The 18,728-nt window shown below is 35.4% G+C and overlaps 1 long non-coding RNA gene across 10 annotated transcripts in view; it reads left to right on the top strand.

The window, feature by feature from the left end:
• The window catches only part of LOC129058784 (uncharacterized), a 54,156-nt gene that overhangs the window by 1,075 nt on the left and 34,353 nt on the right, over window positions 1-18,728 (top strand). For 6 of the 10 annotated variants that reach the window (XR_010139856.1, XR_010139854.1, XR_010139858.1 and 3 more), the window contains exon 2: window positions 2,922-2,984. This is a non-coding gene — a long non-coding RNA (uncharacterized LOC129058784). Of the gene's footprint in view, window positions 1-2,316; window positions 3,013-18,728 lie in introns of those variants that run through there. The other 4 variants (XR_008524168.2, XR_008524165.2, XR_010139859.1 and 1 more) reach the window with 4 other exon arrangements.

Here is an 18,728-nt window from a genome sequence, read left to right as displayed (position 1 = left end):
TGGAAAAACAATGTTTATCTTTTCAGCATGTTCTAGTTCTCTTGCCCCAGCACAATAATGTGTACTTGCCATTTTCAAAGAAGGGAAACAGGAAATGCCCATTTCTGGACCTGTAACTACTCCCGTACTCATGAAACACCGGCTTATTACTGAGAAAAACGGCCACCCATAATTCAATTTAAGACCTTTATTGAATGGAGGAATCTAGAGATAATACCCAAAAGGCAGTAAAGTGCCTTACTGGTCAGCTGAGTGGCGGACATGAAGATGTGCCCGTCTCTGATGACATCTGTGCCAGTGAGATAGTAAGAGTTTCACTCAAAATCTGAAAGAACCATGTGCACTTTTAAAGCCAAAGCTTTGGAAACACATGTATTTCTCCAGAATTATTGTCCCCTGCTCCAGAGGTAGGCAGCCTCTAACATAGGGAAGTACCTATCTGATAATGATAGCTTCAATTGTGTTTTACATAGAACGTTTTCTGTATACACACACATATACACGCACACACACACATATATGTGAATCTAACACACATACACACATATGCATGCACACATATATACATACGTATCTAACACACATACATACATACACACATATACAGGCACACACACATATATACATATGTATCTAACATATATACGTACATGTCTATATATACACACACACATACACACACGTATTCCCCACCCCACCACCATAGTTTGAACAACTCTTAAAACAGCATACTTTTTCTAATTTTCTCTTAGGGAATGCAACTGTTCTCCTTGTCCCTCCTCCCCATTTCCCCACAGACTTGCACCCAATATGCTTCTCTTCTCCAGTGTCCAGAGGTAGCAGTGTTCACCGAGTTTTGCAATCCACATTATGATGGCTGTATTCACTCTTACTAGAGAAACACACATTTGATGCTGGGAATGATACTTGACTCTAGATGCAGCAAACATCATTGTCACAGTTATTAGATGGAGAAAAGATGAAACCAGGAATTGATTTCATCATCATAGTAGAGAACTGACTATTGTATAATGTCTATTTTCTGGAAACATCATCTGTTTCAATGATTGTGTTTATGTTTGTACCCACAGCCTAAGGCCTGATTCATAGAAATTTAAAAATATTTGTAGGATGAATTAAAATTATGAATACATAAACAGGGTGGATAGCCTATTTCTTTGTTAAGGTCACTGAATCAGAAGGAAAATGATATTAAACATAGGTAGTAAGGGATAACTTAATGTTTTCAGAGGTTATTGTCAGAAATACCAAAAATATACTATCTTTATGTAGAATATAAAAATGTGTAACTGCATTGAATTGATTAAATTTATTTAAAAATATGATTTAATTTCTTACTAAAGGGATGGAAAATAAAAGGACATAGAAAGGTTCTGAAGGGGACAGAGGGATGAAAGTTGTGACTGTAAGGGAAGGAAGCTGCAATGCTGGTAGAGGAGGTGCCGGCATGATAAGAAGATAAGAAACATGGAGAGAAAGAAAAGTATGAGAATCCCTTGATTTCTGGCCGAGAACATCAGCAGTCATCAGAAAATCCCTCTTAAACCCTGCTTAATATCCTGAATTTGTGAAAATTTGCCTAAACAGTTAAGTTGCTTGTGTTACCACTGATAGAGCTACGTCATACAGGAGAGTGAAACCAAACCAATAATTCTCACTTCCACAGTCAAGAACTTCACTTTTCCCACTTTTTCATAAAAGGCACACTGAGTCATGAATGTCTATGGTACAATAATTTTAGTTCAATTTTTTAAAATTTATGAATGCACGTTGGCAAGTCACATAACTCCATCTTGTCCAGAGTCCCTACTTGTGATTTGCATCCGGTGATCTATTTATTTGTGTTTTCGTGTACATATGTATGTGTATGCAGACATATTATCAACATCTAACCGAAGGCACTGCAGTGTGTACATCTAGGTTACACATATGGAAACTGAAGCTCAAAAATAAAAATAAAAAATCTGTATTATTTGTCCCTGCTGGTAAAAAATATGTAAGCATTGCAATTTTGAATACCTAGGGTTAATACTAAACCATTTGCATGTTAGAAAATGACTACCAAAAAAAAAAATCATTTAAAAAGGTGTTCTTGGCTGGGCACGGTGGCTCAAGCCTGTAATCCCAGCACTTTGGGAGGCTGAGGAGGGCGAATCACGAGATCAGGAGATTGAGATCATTCTGGCTAACACGGTGAAACCCCATCTCTACTAAAAATACAAAAAAAATTAGCTGGTCCTGGTGGCCGGCGCCTGTAGTCCTAGTTACTCGGGTTGCAGTGAGCCGAGATCACGCCACTGCAGTCCAGCCTGGGGGACAGAGTGAGACTCCGTCTCAAAAACAAACAAACAAAAAACAAAACAAAAAAGAGATGTTCTTGATCTGTAATGTGTTTCGTCTCTTGCTTCTCCAAATTCTTCAGCATTTATCATTATGGTGAATCTAAAAAAAAAATCACTAACATAATATACTCATTTTTGATACATATTTGCACTTTATAAAACATAGATTTTCTAACTCTCCTATGTTCACTTTGCTTGTTAGAGTATACCCTCCACCACCATCCCCATCTCAGCTTTTTTTTTTTTCCTACATCTGACATATCCAGTATGTACGTTCAGGACATTGGAACAAAGACAGGAAGACTTTAGACAAGCTCTTCAATTATATCTGAAGTCAGGGAGAAAGAAGGGCAGTAGATTAGCTGTTAGGGAATTTAAGGTTGTAGAAATTCTGGGCAGTGAAAAAGTTAATTTGCCAGAGGGACAGCACCATTTTCCTTTATCTGTGTGAAGACAAATAGAATCTGTGTGCCAAGTGTGACTGTCACCAATCTCTTCCTTCCTATCCCACGAAAGGGCCTCATTTGATTCTTTCTTATTTTCTTCCTTCCAATGCAGGATCCTTGCAAATCCTGTTCCCTGTGCTAAGACCGCACCAATTTCCTCCACTATTCAGCTAAGGTAACTCTTATTCATCTCCAAGCTCCAGGTAAAGGCATATCCTAAGATAACAAACACTTCCGTGATTGGTTCTGGGACCCTATATTCGTTTTCATGACACTTACAGTTTTCCAATAGATTATACCAGACTACTTGTAATTCCATAGGTCTGAGATATTGTATTTAATGGATATATTTTCTCCAGCACTGGAATATTTCCATGAGGGGATTTTTGATTGTATCTTCAGCATTCAGGGCAGTGCCTGACACAGAGTAGTTGTCAAAAGTACATACTTGTTAAATGAATATAGGAAGGAAAAATCAATACATTTCAGGCAGGCTGTATTCTGGATAGTGGAATGCTAGACAATTGGGATATGGTAGCGTTAAAAAAAAAAAAGACAAACTACTTAATTTTATCCAAGTTGATTTTTTCTTCACCATTATTATGAAAACCCTTGGTGTTTTTTGAAGATCTATGGTCTATGAAGCTACTGTCAAGGTAAGAAGAGAGACTTTGTGCTGTATAAATTGCAACTTGTTTTTTGATAGCTGCATTTAAAAATTGGATTAGTGTGAACGTTATAGTTAGGAATATTTTGGCATTAAACATGAGTGAAAACCTTAAGTTTAAATCATTTGAGATAGCCTTGATTTTACCATACAGGGAGTTAGTGGTATCATTTTCACTGAGGATACTACAAAAGTCCTGTACTCTCAAATGCAGTTTACACACTGATAAATTCATGAATATTCAAACATAAAATGAAGGATCTATATACTTTGAAACGTTAGTTAATTTTTATTTTCTCTTTTTGATATGGAGTTCCTCACATGCATTTTAAATAATATATTTATCAAAATATTGTTTAAACATTATTTCTCCCTTATATGTGGTGATATTTTATTTAGCAAAAAATAAAGCCAATTTCAAAATGTTCTCCTTCGTTGATAGAGGGATCAAACATGCTAACATTAATCATGCCAAGAGCTAACCAATGTCTTTGTAAAAGGTGAAGTTTCTCAGAGCTTTTGAGATAACCTTTCAAAAAATTACTTTTAATATTTGTTTCTACTACAATAATTTTAAGACTAAGATTTTGAAAGCCGTGAAGGAGAGATGAATAGAGAAATCAAACTCGATAAAGAATTGAAATCTCACAAGTGCATCCCTGTTACCCAGAGCCCAACATAGGGTTCTCAGCTTGTAATTTAAGTACATTTTAATCTATCTTATAAAAGAACAAACACCAGGAGTTTGAGGGTGGGAAGAAGGGGAAAGAAAGAAAATAACATGTTATTTTATGCTGTATTCTATTGTCTTAGTCCACTCAGACTGCTATAATAACAAGATGCTGTAGATTGGGTAAGAAAATTATTTGTTACCATTCTAGAGGCTAAGAAGTCCAAGATCAAGACACCAGCAGATTCAGTGCCCAGGGAGGACCTGTTCCTCCTAGACAGCGCCTTTTTACTGCATCCTGACAGGGTAGAGGGAGGAAACAAGCTCCCTCAGGCCCCTTTGATAATGGCACCAATCCCTTTTAGGAGGACTCTGCCCTCATGACCTAATCATCTCAAGACTGCATTGGGGATTAGGTTTCAACTTATGAATTTGGGGCTGGGGGGACACAAACATTCAGATCATAGCATCTATGAGCCAAACAAACACGGAAATTTTCCAGGGCCAGGGCAAGGGTGAAGTTAGTAAAACACTCTCAGGCAGAAACTTTAAGTGAGTTGAAGGAGAGGTAGCGCCAATAATTGAGTTGGGTAATATTTACATGCAATATTTTCTAAATTGTGGCAAAATATTCATAACATACATGTTACTGTTTTATCCATTTTAAAGTCTACAGTTCAGTGGCATTAAGTAATTCACGTTATTGTGCAACTATTACCACCATCCGTCTGTAGACATTTTCATCTTCCCAAACTGAAACTCTGCATAGTTTAAACAATTTGCCCCCATTCATTCCTTCTTCTAGCCCCCAACCCCCACTATTCCACTGTATCTATGAATTTAACTACCCTAGGAAACTCATTTAAGTATAATCATATGGTATTTGTCATTTTGTGACTATCTTGTTTTCACATAGTAAAATGTCCTCAAGGTTCATCCATACTGTAGCATATATTAGAATTTCCTTTTTTTCCCCTAAGGCTGAATAATGTTTCCTTGGATGTATATACCACATTTTGTTTATCCATTTACCCACTGATGGACACTTGGATGGATTCCACATTTTGGCTATTGTGAATAATGCTGCTATGAACTTGAGTGTACAAATATTTGTTCAAGTCCCTGCTTTCAGTTTTTTTGGGTATAAACTCAAAGTGGAGTTGCTGGATCATACGGTAATTCTGTTTAATTTTTGAGGAAGCACCATACTGTTTTCTATAGAGGCTGTACTGCTTAGTGGCCCTGCTTTGCCACTAGCAGGGCACAAGAGTTCCAGTTTCTCTACATTCTCAGTGTCATTTGTTATTTTCTGTTTGATTTTAACCATTCTAAGGGGTATGAAGTGGTATCTCATTGTGGTTTTAATTTGCGTTTCTCTAATAATAGTACTGTTGAGCATCCTTTCATGTCCTTGTTGGCCATTTGGATAATATCCTCTTTGGAGAAATGTCTGTTCAATTTCTTGGCCCATATTTTAATTGGGTTGTTTGTTTTTTTTGTGTGTTTGCTTTTGAGATGGAGGAGTTTTTAAATATATTCTGGATATTAACCCTTTATCAGATATGTGAGTTTCAAATATTTTCTCACATTTCGTGGTTGCTGTTTCACTTTATTCTTAGAGTTCTTTGATGCACAAAAGTTTTTATTTTGATGTCATTCAATTTATCTATTTTTAATGCAATACATTTTTAAAAACAAGAATTAATTCAAAAACCGTGATGAACAAAACATCCAAATTTTAAATACAGATAGATCAGTATTACTGATTTTGTCTTTGCCTCAGGCTCCAATATGACTAAGCACAGCAATGCTGTATGCATTTTCTACACTATGCATCATGAAACATAAGAAGTCCTGTGGATTCTAACACTTCTAGTATCACAAGTAGATAAATCATATAAAAAGATTCTAGAGATGTTCTGTGTTGTGCAATGAATCGCACCTGATTAATGTAAGGTCACAATTCTCTTTGTTTGCATTTTCTGTATTTTCAGGAGAGGATAAAAGGCAAAATTCAGGTCTACACTTGCAGCTTGCTTTTCTGAATAAATATGATTATTTTTGTTAGAAAGAAAATGGTCTCATCTCTTGATGAGAATTATAACTGGAAATGGTGCCCCAGGAGAGTTGCCTAAAGGTGGGGGTAAGTAGGCTGCAAAGTCAGTGAAAACCTATCTTCTGCATATTGTTGTGCCTAAAGCTTTTACTAACCCAAAGAAATCATGTTTTTATGTTATATAGGGAAATCACAAATCAAGAAGTCTGTAAATGTTCTAAAAGCTCACAGAAAGTTTCCTATATTAATAGATTTAACACGTCATTTAAATTTTCCAAACGTCAGCATATGGCACTCTAAAGATTCCTTCTTTCTTAATCACTAGTGACTTTATGTAGATTTACCTTGCTGAACAGAGCCCAGGCATTTCACATTGTTCTACAACTGTGTACCTCTACTTTTGTCAAATGTAAACAGGAAGCTAGATGAATGTTCTTTATAGTGTTTCCTATTGTCAACACTGAGACCTTCTTTCTTAAATTGTTGGTTCAATGTTTGACTTTGTTTTGAAGCATGTATTTAAGAAAGTATTTAAAAATCATGAAGTTCATGCTCTTAACATCCTTAGAAATCAGTCCTCAAGGACCATTGCACCACTTGTCAATCTAGGGGACATTGCCATATGACAACAAAGACGCACCATGAAAGTTGCTTGTAAACTGCTTTTGAATTGAAGCAGTTTACTTTTTCAGTAAATGAGAACAGAGGATTTTTTTTTAATAAAATGAGATTCGATTTTTTACAGCTATCTGAGTCTTTTTAACTGCTTTCTTTAAACGTGTAGTAAAACTTTCATGTGAATTTCATTAAGCTTCAAGGTCATTCAGGAGAAGATGATAAGCATATCAATGACAGAAGTGTTTTGCATGTAATGCAGGTGTTTGCCTATCAAATGGATTCATTAAGACAGAAGATCATTTATTCATTTTCTGTTGTTACTATTATAATATTTAGAAAGAAATCTTAATATGCCATATATTCTCTCACTGTTTTTCGTAAGAGCATATCTACCATACAATAAATAAATGCCTTCATATCACTATTGTTATTTTTAATTTCAGTGAATTAGAAACAAAATAGTCTATAATTCCTTCAACTGATTTTAATTACATCTGAATGTCCAGGATTTTTCCATTAATATGGAGATATATGTGTATATACATATATATATATATATATATATATAAAATTGAAGGTTGGACTTTATATTGGAAAGATATTTTTACAAGTATATTAAAATTGTAGAAATTCACAATCTTCCCTTATTGTGTTTTTATAATATATATTCGAAATTTTAATTGAAACTAATATTCACAGTGAAGAAAAACATTTGAAAAGTAAAATATTCTTAAAAGTTTTTTTATTAAATTCATCCACTTGTTAGTCCAAGAATTTAAGTTTTTACTTGATTATTTTTATATGCTCATCTCGTGAAAAAGTATCTTTTAACAACACTTAATTATATGTATTAATATACTGTAATATTGATTAAAATTCTGTTCTACAGACATCAATATATTGACTTTTAAATACTTGAGAATTTCAGATATTATTTACTGGTATAATTTACTAGAGTTTCATGGTGATCATGAAAAGAGAAGACTTTCTTCGATTAAATAAATAATTATAGTTCCAATAAATTTGTAGTATGCTGTCCACACTGTATTGTTTACAATCTATTTGTTAGTTGGTATGCCTTGCTGATGGTGGGTGTGACTATCTGTGCAATTCTGAAGATGCATGGCTAGCAGAAAAAATGTCTACATTGAAGAAAACAAAATCACTTTGTCAGAATAATGAATAATTACAAAAATTACATTTTGCATTGAAGTAATTTGATGTGATATTTTTCCAAAACAAAAGGGTAGCTACAGTAGTGTCTGGATTAGCTAGAATTCTCCAGAATAGCTGTGTATAATTAATTAAATTTTTGATTAAGAGTTAATTGGCACAGCTATTGTTTCAATTGTTCATTAATTTTCTGTAAGTGTACAGTAGTTTCTCCCTTAGTAAATAAAGGATAGTAAACATTCTTAGCAAGATGATTTCTAGTCGAATTTGTTCATTATTTAAGCGTAAATTGTTCTTGTACTGTGTCATGAAATGCTTTGAACATTGTAAATACAAAGATGAAAACATCTTAACTTCCTAACTGTTGGTATCACACATTTGGAAACCCATCAGAGATGTTGAGGATGACTGTGCTACATACAGTAGCCAAAACAGGCATTACCAACTTTTAAAAAATCATTGACAATCTCATAGGTAAAAAGGATATTTATTATAATTTAATATTAATGTATTTTATTAGCGTTAGCTTGTTCATTTTTCATCATTTAAAGTTCATTTGTGGTGCTCATATTGTGAGCTGTCATTTCATATCCATTGCTCATTTTTTGGTTATACTGTTAGTTTCTTCCTAGTAATATGTGAAAGCTTTTTATATATTAGACTTGGATTATGGTGACTTCTTTGCCTTGCGTGTTTGTTATTAAAAACCTAGTCAAACTTATCGTTGTTTTCTTTTCTGGCCTTTGAATATTGTATTACACATAGAGAACCTTTCTTTGTCCTAACATTTTATATTATTTTCCCAAAATTCCTGTCACCTTTTGTAAGATTCATTTCTTTTATATTCAAATATTTAGTTTTTATGGTACAAGGTGGCATTAAGGATCAAACTTATTTTTTTCCCCTGGAATTTTCCCACTGGTTTGAAGTGTCCCTTAAATTATCTTATGAATTTTGCCTGCTTCTGGATTTCTGGTTGGTTAAATTGATCTGACTTTCTATACACATCCTATTATTTCCTGATTTAGTTATTATTTTATCATTTTATCAACATTAAAATTTGCTTTACTACAAAAACAAATATTGCTTCTCTTCTAATCCCAATTCCAAGTAATTTGCTTCGTCTGAGCTGCTACAAGTAATGCATAACCGTCTGAAATGAGGTGTGGAATATTATAGGGATCCCAAAAGAAGACTGGCTTGAGGCAGCTTCTCCTGACAGTTGGGCAAACATGTAAAGAACTGAATCAAAGATCAAGGTCAACACCTAGTAATTTGCAGATTCTTGGCGGGGTTTATACAGCAGAGACTTTCAAAAACCCACAGGGAAGATCAGTATTGGCCCCAGGTTAGCATGTTGAGCTTCTCCTATTATCAAGAAAATAAAAAATAGTGGAACCATGGGCAGATTACTGTATCACTTGAGACTGAAGATGTACAGAGGGCACATGCAGAGCCCCTTTCATCAGTTGTCCCAAACATGGATTGATGTCTTACCTACTTCACATCATTCTTTATTACCTTTGTGACTGCTGACCCTCAATGTAAACACAAATCCACACCTAAGCCCCCATGCCTTGAGAAAAAAAGAAAATTGCTGCATGTTTAAAAGGCCATGTGTCAGTTTCCTATGGCTTCTGGAACAAATTACCATGAACTATATGATAAAACAACCCAATGTTATCCTTTTATGGTTCTAAAACTTAGAAGTCTGAAATGGCTCTTAGAGGGCTAAAACTAAGAGGAGAGCAGAGCTACACTTCCAGAGCCTCTAGGGTAGAATCTGTTTCCTTGCTCTTTCCAACTTCTTGCTGCCACCTGCGTTTTTTGACTCATGACATCCTCCTCCATTTTCAAAACCAGCCATGGAGCACCCACTAGTCTCTCTTTCTCTTTCTGTCTCTCCCTCTCTCCCTTCCACCCCAACCTCTTTGCTTCTGTTCTCACACCACCTTCTCTCCCTATGCTTCTATTTTCACATCACCATCCCTGACTAACTCTTCCTGCATCCTTCCTAAAAGGAACTTTACTAATCGTCAGGCATACTCAGATGACCCAGGATCTTGAACTTAATCATATATGCAAAGTCTCTTTTGCATGTAAGGCAACATTCACAGGTTCCTGGGATTAGGATGTGGATATCTTTGGGGGACATTATTCAACCTACCATAGATAGGCCAACAAAAGAAGTTCAGTCACAAGATGCAAAACTGAAATACAGCTCATAGAGGAATGAGGTGAAAACTTCAATAAAAATAGGAGTAATTGAGGAAACAGGAGCAGTAGAAATGTACACACATACACACACACTAACACATAGACTTTTTTTTAATTAAACAACTAAGTAGAATATTTGGAAGGAAAGAAAATCACATATATTGAAAAGAGAATTATAAACAGAAAATGGAAACTATAAGCAATTGTCAAATGGAAAAAGCAAGAAATAAAAATAGTAATATCAGAAATTAAGAATTCCTTCAATAAAATATCAGTGATGTCAAAAATAGTTAATAGTAATCATTCAAACTGACAAAGAAAGATGGTAAAAGAAGGTAAAAAAATGACCTGAACAGCCAAGAGCTGGGGGACAATATCAATGGTCTAATATACCATGAGTATAGTTCCAGAAGGAGTAGAAAGAGAGAATGGGACAGAAGAAATGTTTGAAGAGAAAATAGCTGAAAATTTTTGGAAAGCAATGAAAGATGTCAAATCACAGATTCATAATACTCAAAGAAGATAAATACCCCCACTGTCCCACACACATATGTATTCACACCCAGATACACCAAAAGTAAACAGTAAATTTCGAATGCACTCAAAGAAAAGAGACAAAGAGGACTACAGGAGAACAAAGAGAACTAAGCATTCTCAATAGTCCCATTAGTGGTTATGAGTGACTATGCACCCATCAGAAACCCAATGCTGAAAGAAAGAATACAGAGACAAAAAGAGGACAAACTGATGATTCAGCTTATGTTAAGTTCAAAAGCAGGTAGAACTAATCTATGTTGACAGAAGTAGAAGTGTGATGTCTTTCAGGGTATTGATTTATAGCAAACAGAGGGATCTCTCAGGGGTACTGGAAGTATTTTTCTGTCCTTATTTTGTACTTGAATTTGCCCACTTCTTTTTTTGTAAATTTGGATGACTTTTTCTTCTTTTAGTTTTATATATTTTGTATGTTAGTCTTTTACAAAATTATGTATTGAAATATAGTCTTCAACTTATTCTTGTAACTCTTTTAAACTTTTTTCAATGTATAGTGATTCCTAATATTAAGAAAGCCCTGTTTATCATATTACATTTTTTCACCTTAAACTTAAGATGTATAAAATAAGTAAATTGTGTAAATAAGATATGACTGAATTAAAATTGAATAAATGTAAAAGGGAAAAAAGCCTAAGAAATATCAAGATCTCAATATAAATAAAAACAAGAAAAATTAATACACACTGTAAATTCTAATTATAATCTAAATAGTCTGTTTCAAATTGACACAGTAAGCTGTTGAGTTTGTGTTGAAGAGTAAATATCTAGTATTAACAATGTAATTTATGCAAACAGAAGACTGTTGAGCAGAGATATGCCTTACCATATGTGAAAAAAATGCAAACCCCAGTAATCATGTCACTATGCTGTTGGCATAGACGTAGCCAAAGGTGAGTGGATAGAACAGAGTTCAGAAATAGATTTCAGAATCAATAAATTTCAATACCTGAAAAAGAAGGTATTGCAATTCGGCAGGAAAATATTGGCTAATTTAATACTTGTGGCTGGCACAAGTGACTATTTGTTTGAAAGAAATTTATATAAAAGCCTACTCTACATCATATGAAAACATATTGCAGATAAATTAAGCATTTCAATATAAAATAAAATCGCAGAAATGTTGGGAAATTTTAGGAGACCAAACAAACTAGAGATTAGGGAATCTCTTAAAACATGTTAGGAAGGCCTGGCGCCGTGGCTTACACCTGTAATCCCAGCACTTTGAGAGGCCCAGGCGGGCGGATCATGAGGTCAGGAGATCAAGACTATCCTGGCTAACATGGTGAAACCCCGTCTCTACTAAAAATACAAAAAATTAGCTGGGCATGGTGGCAGGTGCCTGTAGTCCCAGCTACTCAGGAGGCTGAGGCAGAAGAATGGTGTGAACCCGGGAGGCGGAGCTTGCAGTGAGCTGAGATCATGTCACTGCACTGCAGCCTGGTTCCAGAGCAAGGCTCCATCTCAAAAAAAAAAAAAAAAAAAAGGAAAATTGTTGGCTATAATGAAACTATCAAAATTTTGTTCTATTAAACATAAAATTATAGGCAAGACACATTATAAGTATAGTCAAAGGAAAACTATAGATTGGGAAAGTATTTACAATGCACATACTTGACATATGTACAATATTTATATTATCTCTCATATTCATTAGTGCTACCTTATTTCATGACATGATTTCAGTGGATATAAATTACATTGTGTTTTATGTAACGCCTAGAGACTGTAATGTGAATAGAAGCAGGGTTAGGCTCACAGGAGTTGTTCACTACCACAACCCTACTGCAAAGAGTTCCTACATGTTCATATGAGAAAGAAAGCCTTATAGAAAAGTTTGCAGAGGGTCTTTGACAGATCACATATGGAAGAGACAACCAAATACACACTAAACACAAAAATATTGTGGGACTCATTAGTAGACATTTTTTAATTGTATTAAAAGAATAACAGGGTAACTCTGTACAGGTTACCAAAAATAAAATAATAATCAGAACTGGCACCAATAGGTACAAAGGGTGAACGCACACATATGTACATAACTGGTGAAAGATGATTTCGTAGAGCTTTTTTTGGAATATAATATGGCAATTTTATTTGATATTTATATCATATATATATGTTTATATCACAAACAAAGACTTCTGTAGCACAATAAGAAGATTCCAGGAAATCTACAGGTTTATTTGCATTTATTTATTGGTATGGTAAAAATCTAGGACAGGGGTCACTAACACTAATGCTACAATACAATTTTATGAGGATAAATCTAGAAATGAGCTAAAGTATTAGTAAGTAGGGAAGCTGTTGACAAAATTACGGAACATTCATCCCACGGAAATGTGAAGTCTTTGCAAGGATGAGTTAAACGTTTATGAGTTGTCTTGAGAAGATTTTATCATACAATTCTAAGTGAGAAAATCAAATTGCAGTAATGTATATATAATATAAGCTCAATTTAATACACAGAGAAGGGAAATACTTTTGTAGAAATTTTCACTTGAGTGTATGAACAAAGAGAGAATTTGGGTTAATGGAAAGAGCAAGAAGACACCACAAAAAAAGGAGATGATAAAAAAAATGCTATATTAAAAATGCCAAGACAAAAAGCAAACTTATTAAAGATAAAATAAAAAACAATATGTGTATATATGCATATATTTATTTCTCTCTTACGAAAAGGTTATTGCTGGTTATGTCTACTAATTGAAAATTTCAAGTGATTTTGACTTTCCTCTTACATTTTGCTATATTGTTTGAAGTATTTATAAAAAGCATGAATTATTTATATAATCAGAAAGAAACAAGGAAACATTTTTATTTAAAAAAGAAAATGTGTAATCCATGTGTAATATGTAAATTTGTATGACTCAGAATAAGTTAATCATTGTAATAGACTACTTCTATTATTTGTCACATCAGAGAGCTTCATGCATTGGTAACTCCCTATCTACAACTATCTAGCTGTCTTTCTATCTCTGAGACATTCCAGGCTTTGCTTATTATGAGGGTAAACAGGTCCTATCACAGCAATTTCCCAGGACATACCTTGAAGCCACTGCGCACTTGATTACCAGATACTGGGCCACATAGAATAAATGGTGCTGCTCTGCAATCTTCTGCTTCTAGTTTGTGATGCTTTCTTTCTTTGGTTTCATTGAATGCAGTTGCTCTGCCAGTACTGACCTCCCCTACTAACCCCAGTCCTGTTCTCTTTCATGTAGTGAACAAGTCATTATTCTTTAAGTAATATTGTGTAATAGGATATTCTGCAATAATGGGAATGTTTACCTGTGCTGGCAATGTGGTGGGGACTGGCCACATGGAGCTCTCGAGCAGTTGAAATGTGGCTAGTGACACTGAGAAACTAACTTTTAAAATTGTATTCAAGTTTTATTTATTTAAATTTAAGTAGCAAAAATGTGGCCTGTGGCTATTATTGAGCAGTGCCACTTTAAAATAAAATTTTCAGTGCTATTGGGATAGTAATAGCATTTTTCACCTATGTCTCATCTTTGGCTCTCCCAGACACACAAGCCTTGCAGGTGTGACTGTGCTGAGAGGTCACAGCCAGCTCGCATCAGGGGCCCCCAAGCCCCAGGCCATGGACTGGACTGGTCCGTGGCCTCTTAGGAACTGGACCACATAGCAGGAAGTGAGCGGTGGTCAAGGGAGCTCTACTGCCTGAGCTCCACCTTCTGTCAGATCAGCAGCGGCATTAGATAAGCACAAACCCTATTGTGAACTGCACATGTGAGGGGTCTAGGCTGTGTGCTCCTTATGAGAATGTAATGCCTGGTGATATGAGGTGGAACAGTTTCGTCCTGAAACTGTGCCCACCCCACACCCCACCCCCGTCCTTCCATGGAAAAATTGTCTTCTATGAAACTGGTCCCTGGTGCCAAAAAAGCTCGGGACCATTGCTCTGGATTACTCTCAATTCTTCTTCGCTAGTGGTTATTTGTTTTTGGGGGTCCACATTATCTCCTCCAATCCAGAATCCACTGTGGAATCTCTACCATATAAAGAAGTTTGTTAATTTCCAAATTATCATATGGATTGAATATGAATTATTTTTCATAGATATTCTGAACCCCAACAACTTATGGGATATACTTGAGAACCATTTTAATGTTGATATTTTGTCAATTATAATAACAAAATCCTAAACACGTTCTGAAAGAAGTTCATCTGCCAAAAGCGCACTAGAAAGTGTGGTTGTCCAATTCTTCCTCCAAGCCCATTAGAGCTTAATCTCTGAGCCAGGCAAAATTATACACATGCAACCATCCCACAATTAAGGAGCCCTACATTTACATTTAGATCAGGGAAATTTAAATGTTTTCTTCTTCTGCACTCACCACAAAGAAGAGCATAGGTGCTGCAGCCCTTGTCTAAAGTTCATTTTCTCTGTCCCTATTCTGTCACCTCCCAGGAGGAGAACAAGTCTCATATGCAGAGTCAGAATTTACTCATGAATTTACAGCATCACAAATTCAGAGTGTCATTCAATTTCCCTTGCTCTACTCCAGGACACTTGACGGCTACTTCTTTTAGATTCTGGAAACACAAGTTGTCCACCCCTTTCTGAGCAACACGTAGGCGCTGCATATAGCACAGAGGTTCAGTGTAAGAACGCTGGAGACAGACTGCCTGCTATCGAGACCGGGTTTCTCCATATCCTAGTTGTGTCTACTTGAGCAAATGTTGAACATCTGTCTCCCTGCCCTCATCTTTAAATGGGGAATAATAATCGTATGTGGATTCCATAGGATGGTTGAAAGGATGAAATAAACTAATACCTAGTCATCCTTTGATATTTATGGGGGATTGGTTCCAGGACCCCCCTGCAGATATCAAAATCCATGGATGCTCAAGTCCCCTATGCGAAATGGCACAGTTTTTACTTATAACCTACATACATTCTCCCGTGTACTTTAAATAATCTCTTGATTACTTATAATACCTAATTCAACATAAATGCTATGTAAATTGTTGTCGTATGTATATTTTATTTCTATTAATTATTATAGTATAGTTACTTTTTTTTTCTAATATTTAAAATCTGAGGTTGGTTGAATCTACAGGTGTGGAACAAATGTGTATGAAAGGCCAACTGCATAAAGCATTTATAACAATGCCTGGCAATACTACTGGCACTACTACGTGCAGTGTCTCATCATTTGCTCTCCACTTGCCAAAGTTGGCTGCCCTTTTAACCTTCAAGAAGGAAGCCATATTAACAAGGAATTTTCCTTCTATGGGCAAGTTACACATACAGGCAACCCAGGGATATATTGCAGATTTGGTTCCAGGCCACTGAAATAAAGCCAATAAGGCAATAAAGTGAGTTACACAGATATATCTGTTTTCTTTCTCAGTGCACATAAAAGTTATTTTTACACTATGCTGGAGTCTATTAATTCAATAGCACTATGTCTAAAAAATTTACATACCTTAATTAAAATATATTTTATTGCTGAAAAATGCTAAGTATCTTCTGAGCCTTCAGCAAGTTATAATCCTTATGCTAGTGGAGGGTCTTGCCTCAATGTGGATGGCTGCTGACTGGTTAGGGTGGCGATGGTTCCTCAAGGTTGGGGTGTCTGGCAATTTCTTAAAACAAGACAACAATGAGATTTGCCACATTGATTGACTCTTCCTTTCATGAAAGATTTCTCTGTAGCATCTGATGCCATTAGCATTTTACCCAAACTTTCAAAACCTGTCTCAAACCTTGACACTGCTTTATCAACTAAGTGTATGTAATATTCTAAATCATTTGTTGTCATTTCAAAGTGTTCATAGCATCTTCACCACTGGTGGATTCTATCTCAAAGAAGCCACTTTCTTTGCTCTTCCATAAGGAAAATCACCTCATTCTCTTCAAGTTTTATCATGAAATTGCAGCAATTCATTCACACCTTCAGGCTTCACTTCTAATTCTAGTTATCTTGCTATTTTGGCCAAATCTGAAATTAATGCCTGCACTGATGTCATGAACCCCTGAAAGTCATCTATGAGCATTAGAATAAACTTTTTCCAATCTCCAGTTAATGGTAATATTTTGACCTCGTCTCACGAATCACTTATGTTCTTAAGGGCATCTAGACTGGTGAATCCTTTCCTGGTTTTCAACTGACTTCTCCCAGATCCATCAGAGGAATCACTATCTGTGGCAGCTATAGCCTTCTGAAATGTATTTCTTAAATAATAAGAATCGAAAGTTGAAATTGCTCTTTTATCCATGGGCTACAGAATGGTTGTTGCGTTAGCAGGCATGAAAACAATGCTTATCTCTTTTTACCTCTCCATCAGAGCTCTTGGGTGACTAGGTACATTGTCAATGAGCAGTAATATTTTGAAAAGAACTTATTATTTTAAGCAGTAGGTCTTGAAAGTGGTCTTAAAATATCCAGTAAACCATGCTATTAACAGATGTGCTGTCATCCAGGCTTTGTTCTTCCGTTTATTGAGCACAGACGGGGTAGATTTACCATAATTCTTTAGAGCCCTAGGATTTTTAGAATTGTAAGTGAGCATTGGCTTCAACTCAAAGTCACCAGCTATCTTAGCCTCTAACAAGAGAGTCAGCCTGTCTTTTGAAAGTTTTCAGCCAGGCCTTGCTCTCTGTAGCTATGAAAGTTCTAGATGGTATCTTCTTCCAATAGAAGGCTGTTTGATCTACACTGAAAATCTGTTGTTTAGTGTAGTCACATTCACAATGATCTTACCTATGATTTTCTGGATAATTTGCTGCAGTTTCTACCTCAGCACTTGCTGTTTAACCTTGCACTTTTATGTTATAGAGATAGCTTCTTTCTTTAAACCCCATGAACCAAACTCTGCTGGCTTCCAATTTTGTCCTCTGCAGCCTCTTCACCTCTCTCAGCCTTCATAAAATTGAAGAGTGTTAAGACCTTGCTCTGGATCAGGCTTTGGCTTAAGGGAATGTTGTGCCTGGTTAGAACTTCTATTCAGATCTTTAAAACTTTCTCCATATCAGCAATAAGGCTGTTTCACTTTCCTATTACTCATGTGTTCATTGAAATAGCACTTTTAATTTCCTTCAAGAACTTTTTCTTTGCATTCACATCTTGGATAACTGGCACAAGAAGCCTAGCTTTTGCCCTATCTCAGCTTTCAACATGCGTTACTCACTAAGCTTAATAATTTCTAGCTTTTCATTTAAAGTGAGAGATGTGTGGCTCTTCCTTTCACTTCAATACTTACAGTCCATTTTAGGGTTATTTATTGGCCTAATTTCAATATTGTTGTATTTCAAGGAATAAACAGGCCTGAGGAGAGGGAGAGCCAGGGAACAGCCAGTTGATGGAGCAGTCGGAACACACAAAACATTTAGCAATTGCGTTCACTGTCTTATATGGTCACAGTTCTTGGTACCCCAAAATAATTACAATAGTAACATCAAATATCATTGATCACAGGTAATCACAACAGATATAATAATAATGAAAACTTTTGAAATATTGTGAGAATTACCAAAATGTAACAAAGAGACCAAAGCAAAAGTGAGCACATGTTATAAGGAAAATGGCGCTGATACATTTGTTCAAGGAAAAGTTGCCACAAACCTTCAATTTTTGAAAAATGCAGTATCTGTAAAGTGCAATGAAAGTATGCTATATTCCAGGGATACTTACATCTTTCATCTTTGGCTGGAAAACACCTCTAAATACTCACACAACATCTTCCCAAGGTAAATCACTGGGGTGTAACTTTAATAAATAAGATGTGATATTACTATTATGTCTGCCATTTGAGATGGAGAATAGTAATGCTGAAAATATACTTTAATTCAGAGTAAGTTTTCAGTTTTTAATGATGAGCTTAGCACCGCAGTTTTCACAAATGCTATATTGATAAATGAATGATCATAAATTATTAGAATAGCACAGAAATTGTTTTGTAGAATCAAACAAATTCAGGGACAGGGGTGCGGAAA

The sequence above is a fragment of the Pongo abelii genome, chromosome 3, assembly GCF_028885655.2.
Source record: "Pongo abelii isolate AG06213 chromosome 3, NHGRI_mPonAbe1-v2.0_pri, whole genome shotgun sequence".
NCBI lineage: Eukaryota > Metazoa > Chordata > Mammalia > Primates > Hominidae > Pongo > Pongo abelii.
The sequence above is the reverse complement of the archived record's forward strand: the minus strand, read 5'-3'. Positions and strand labels throughout refer to the sequence as shown.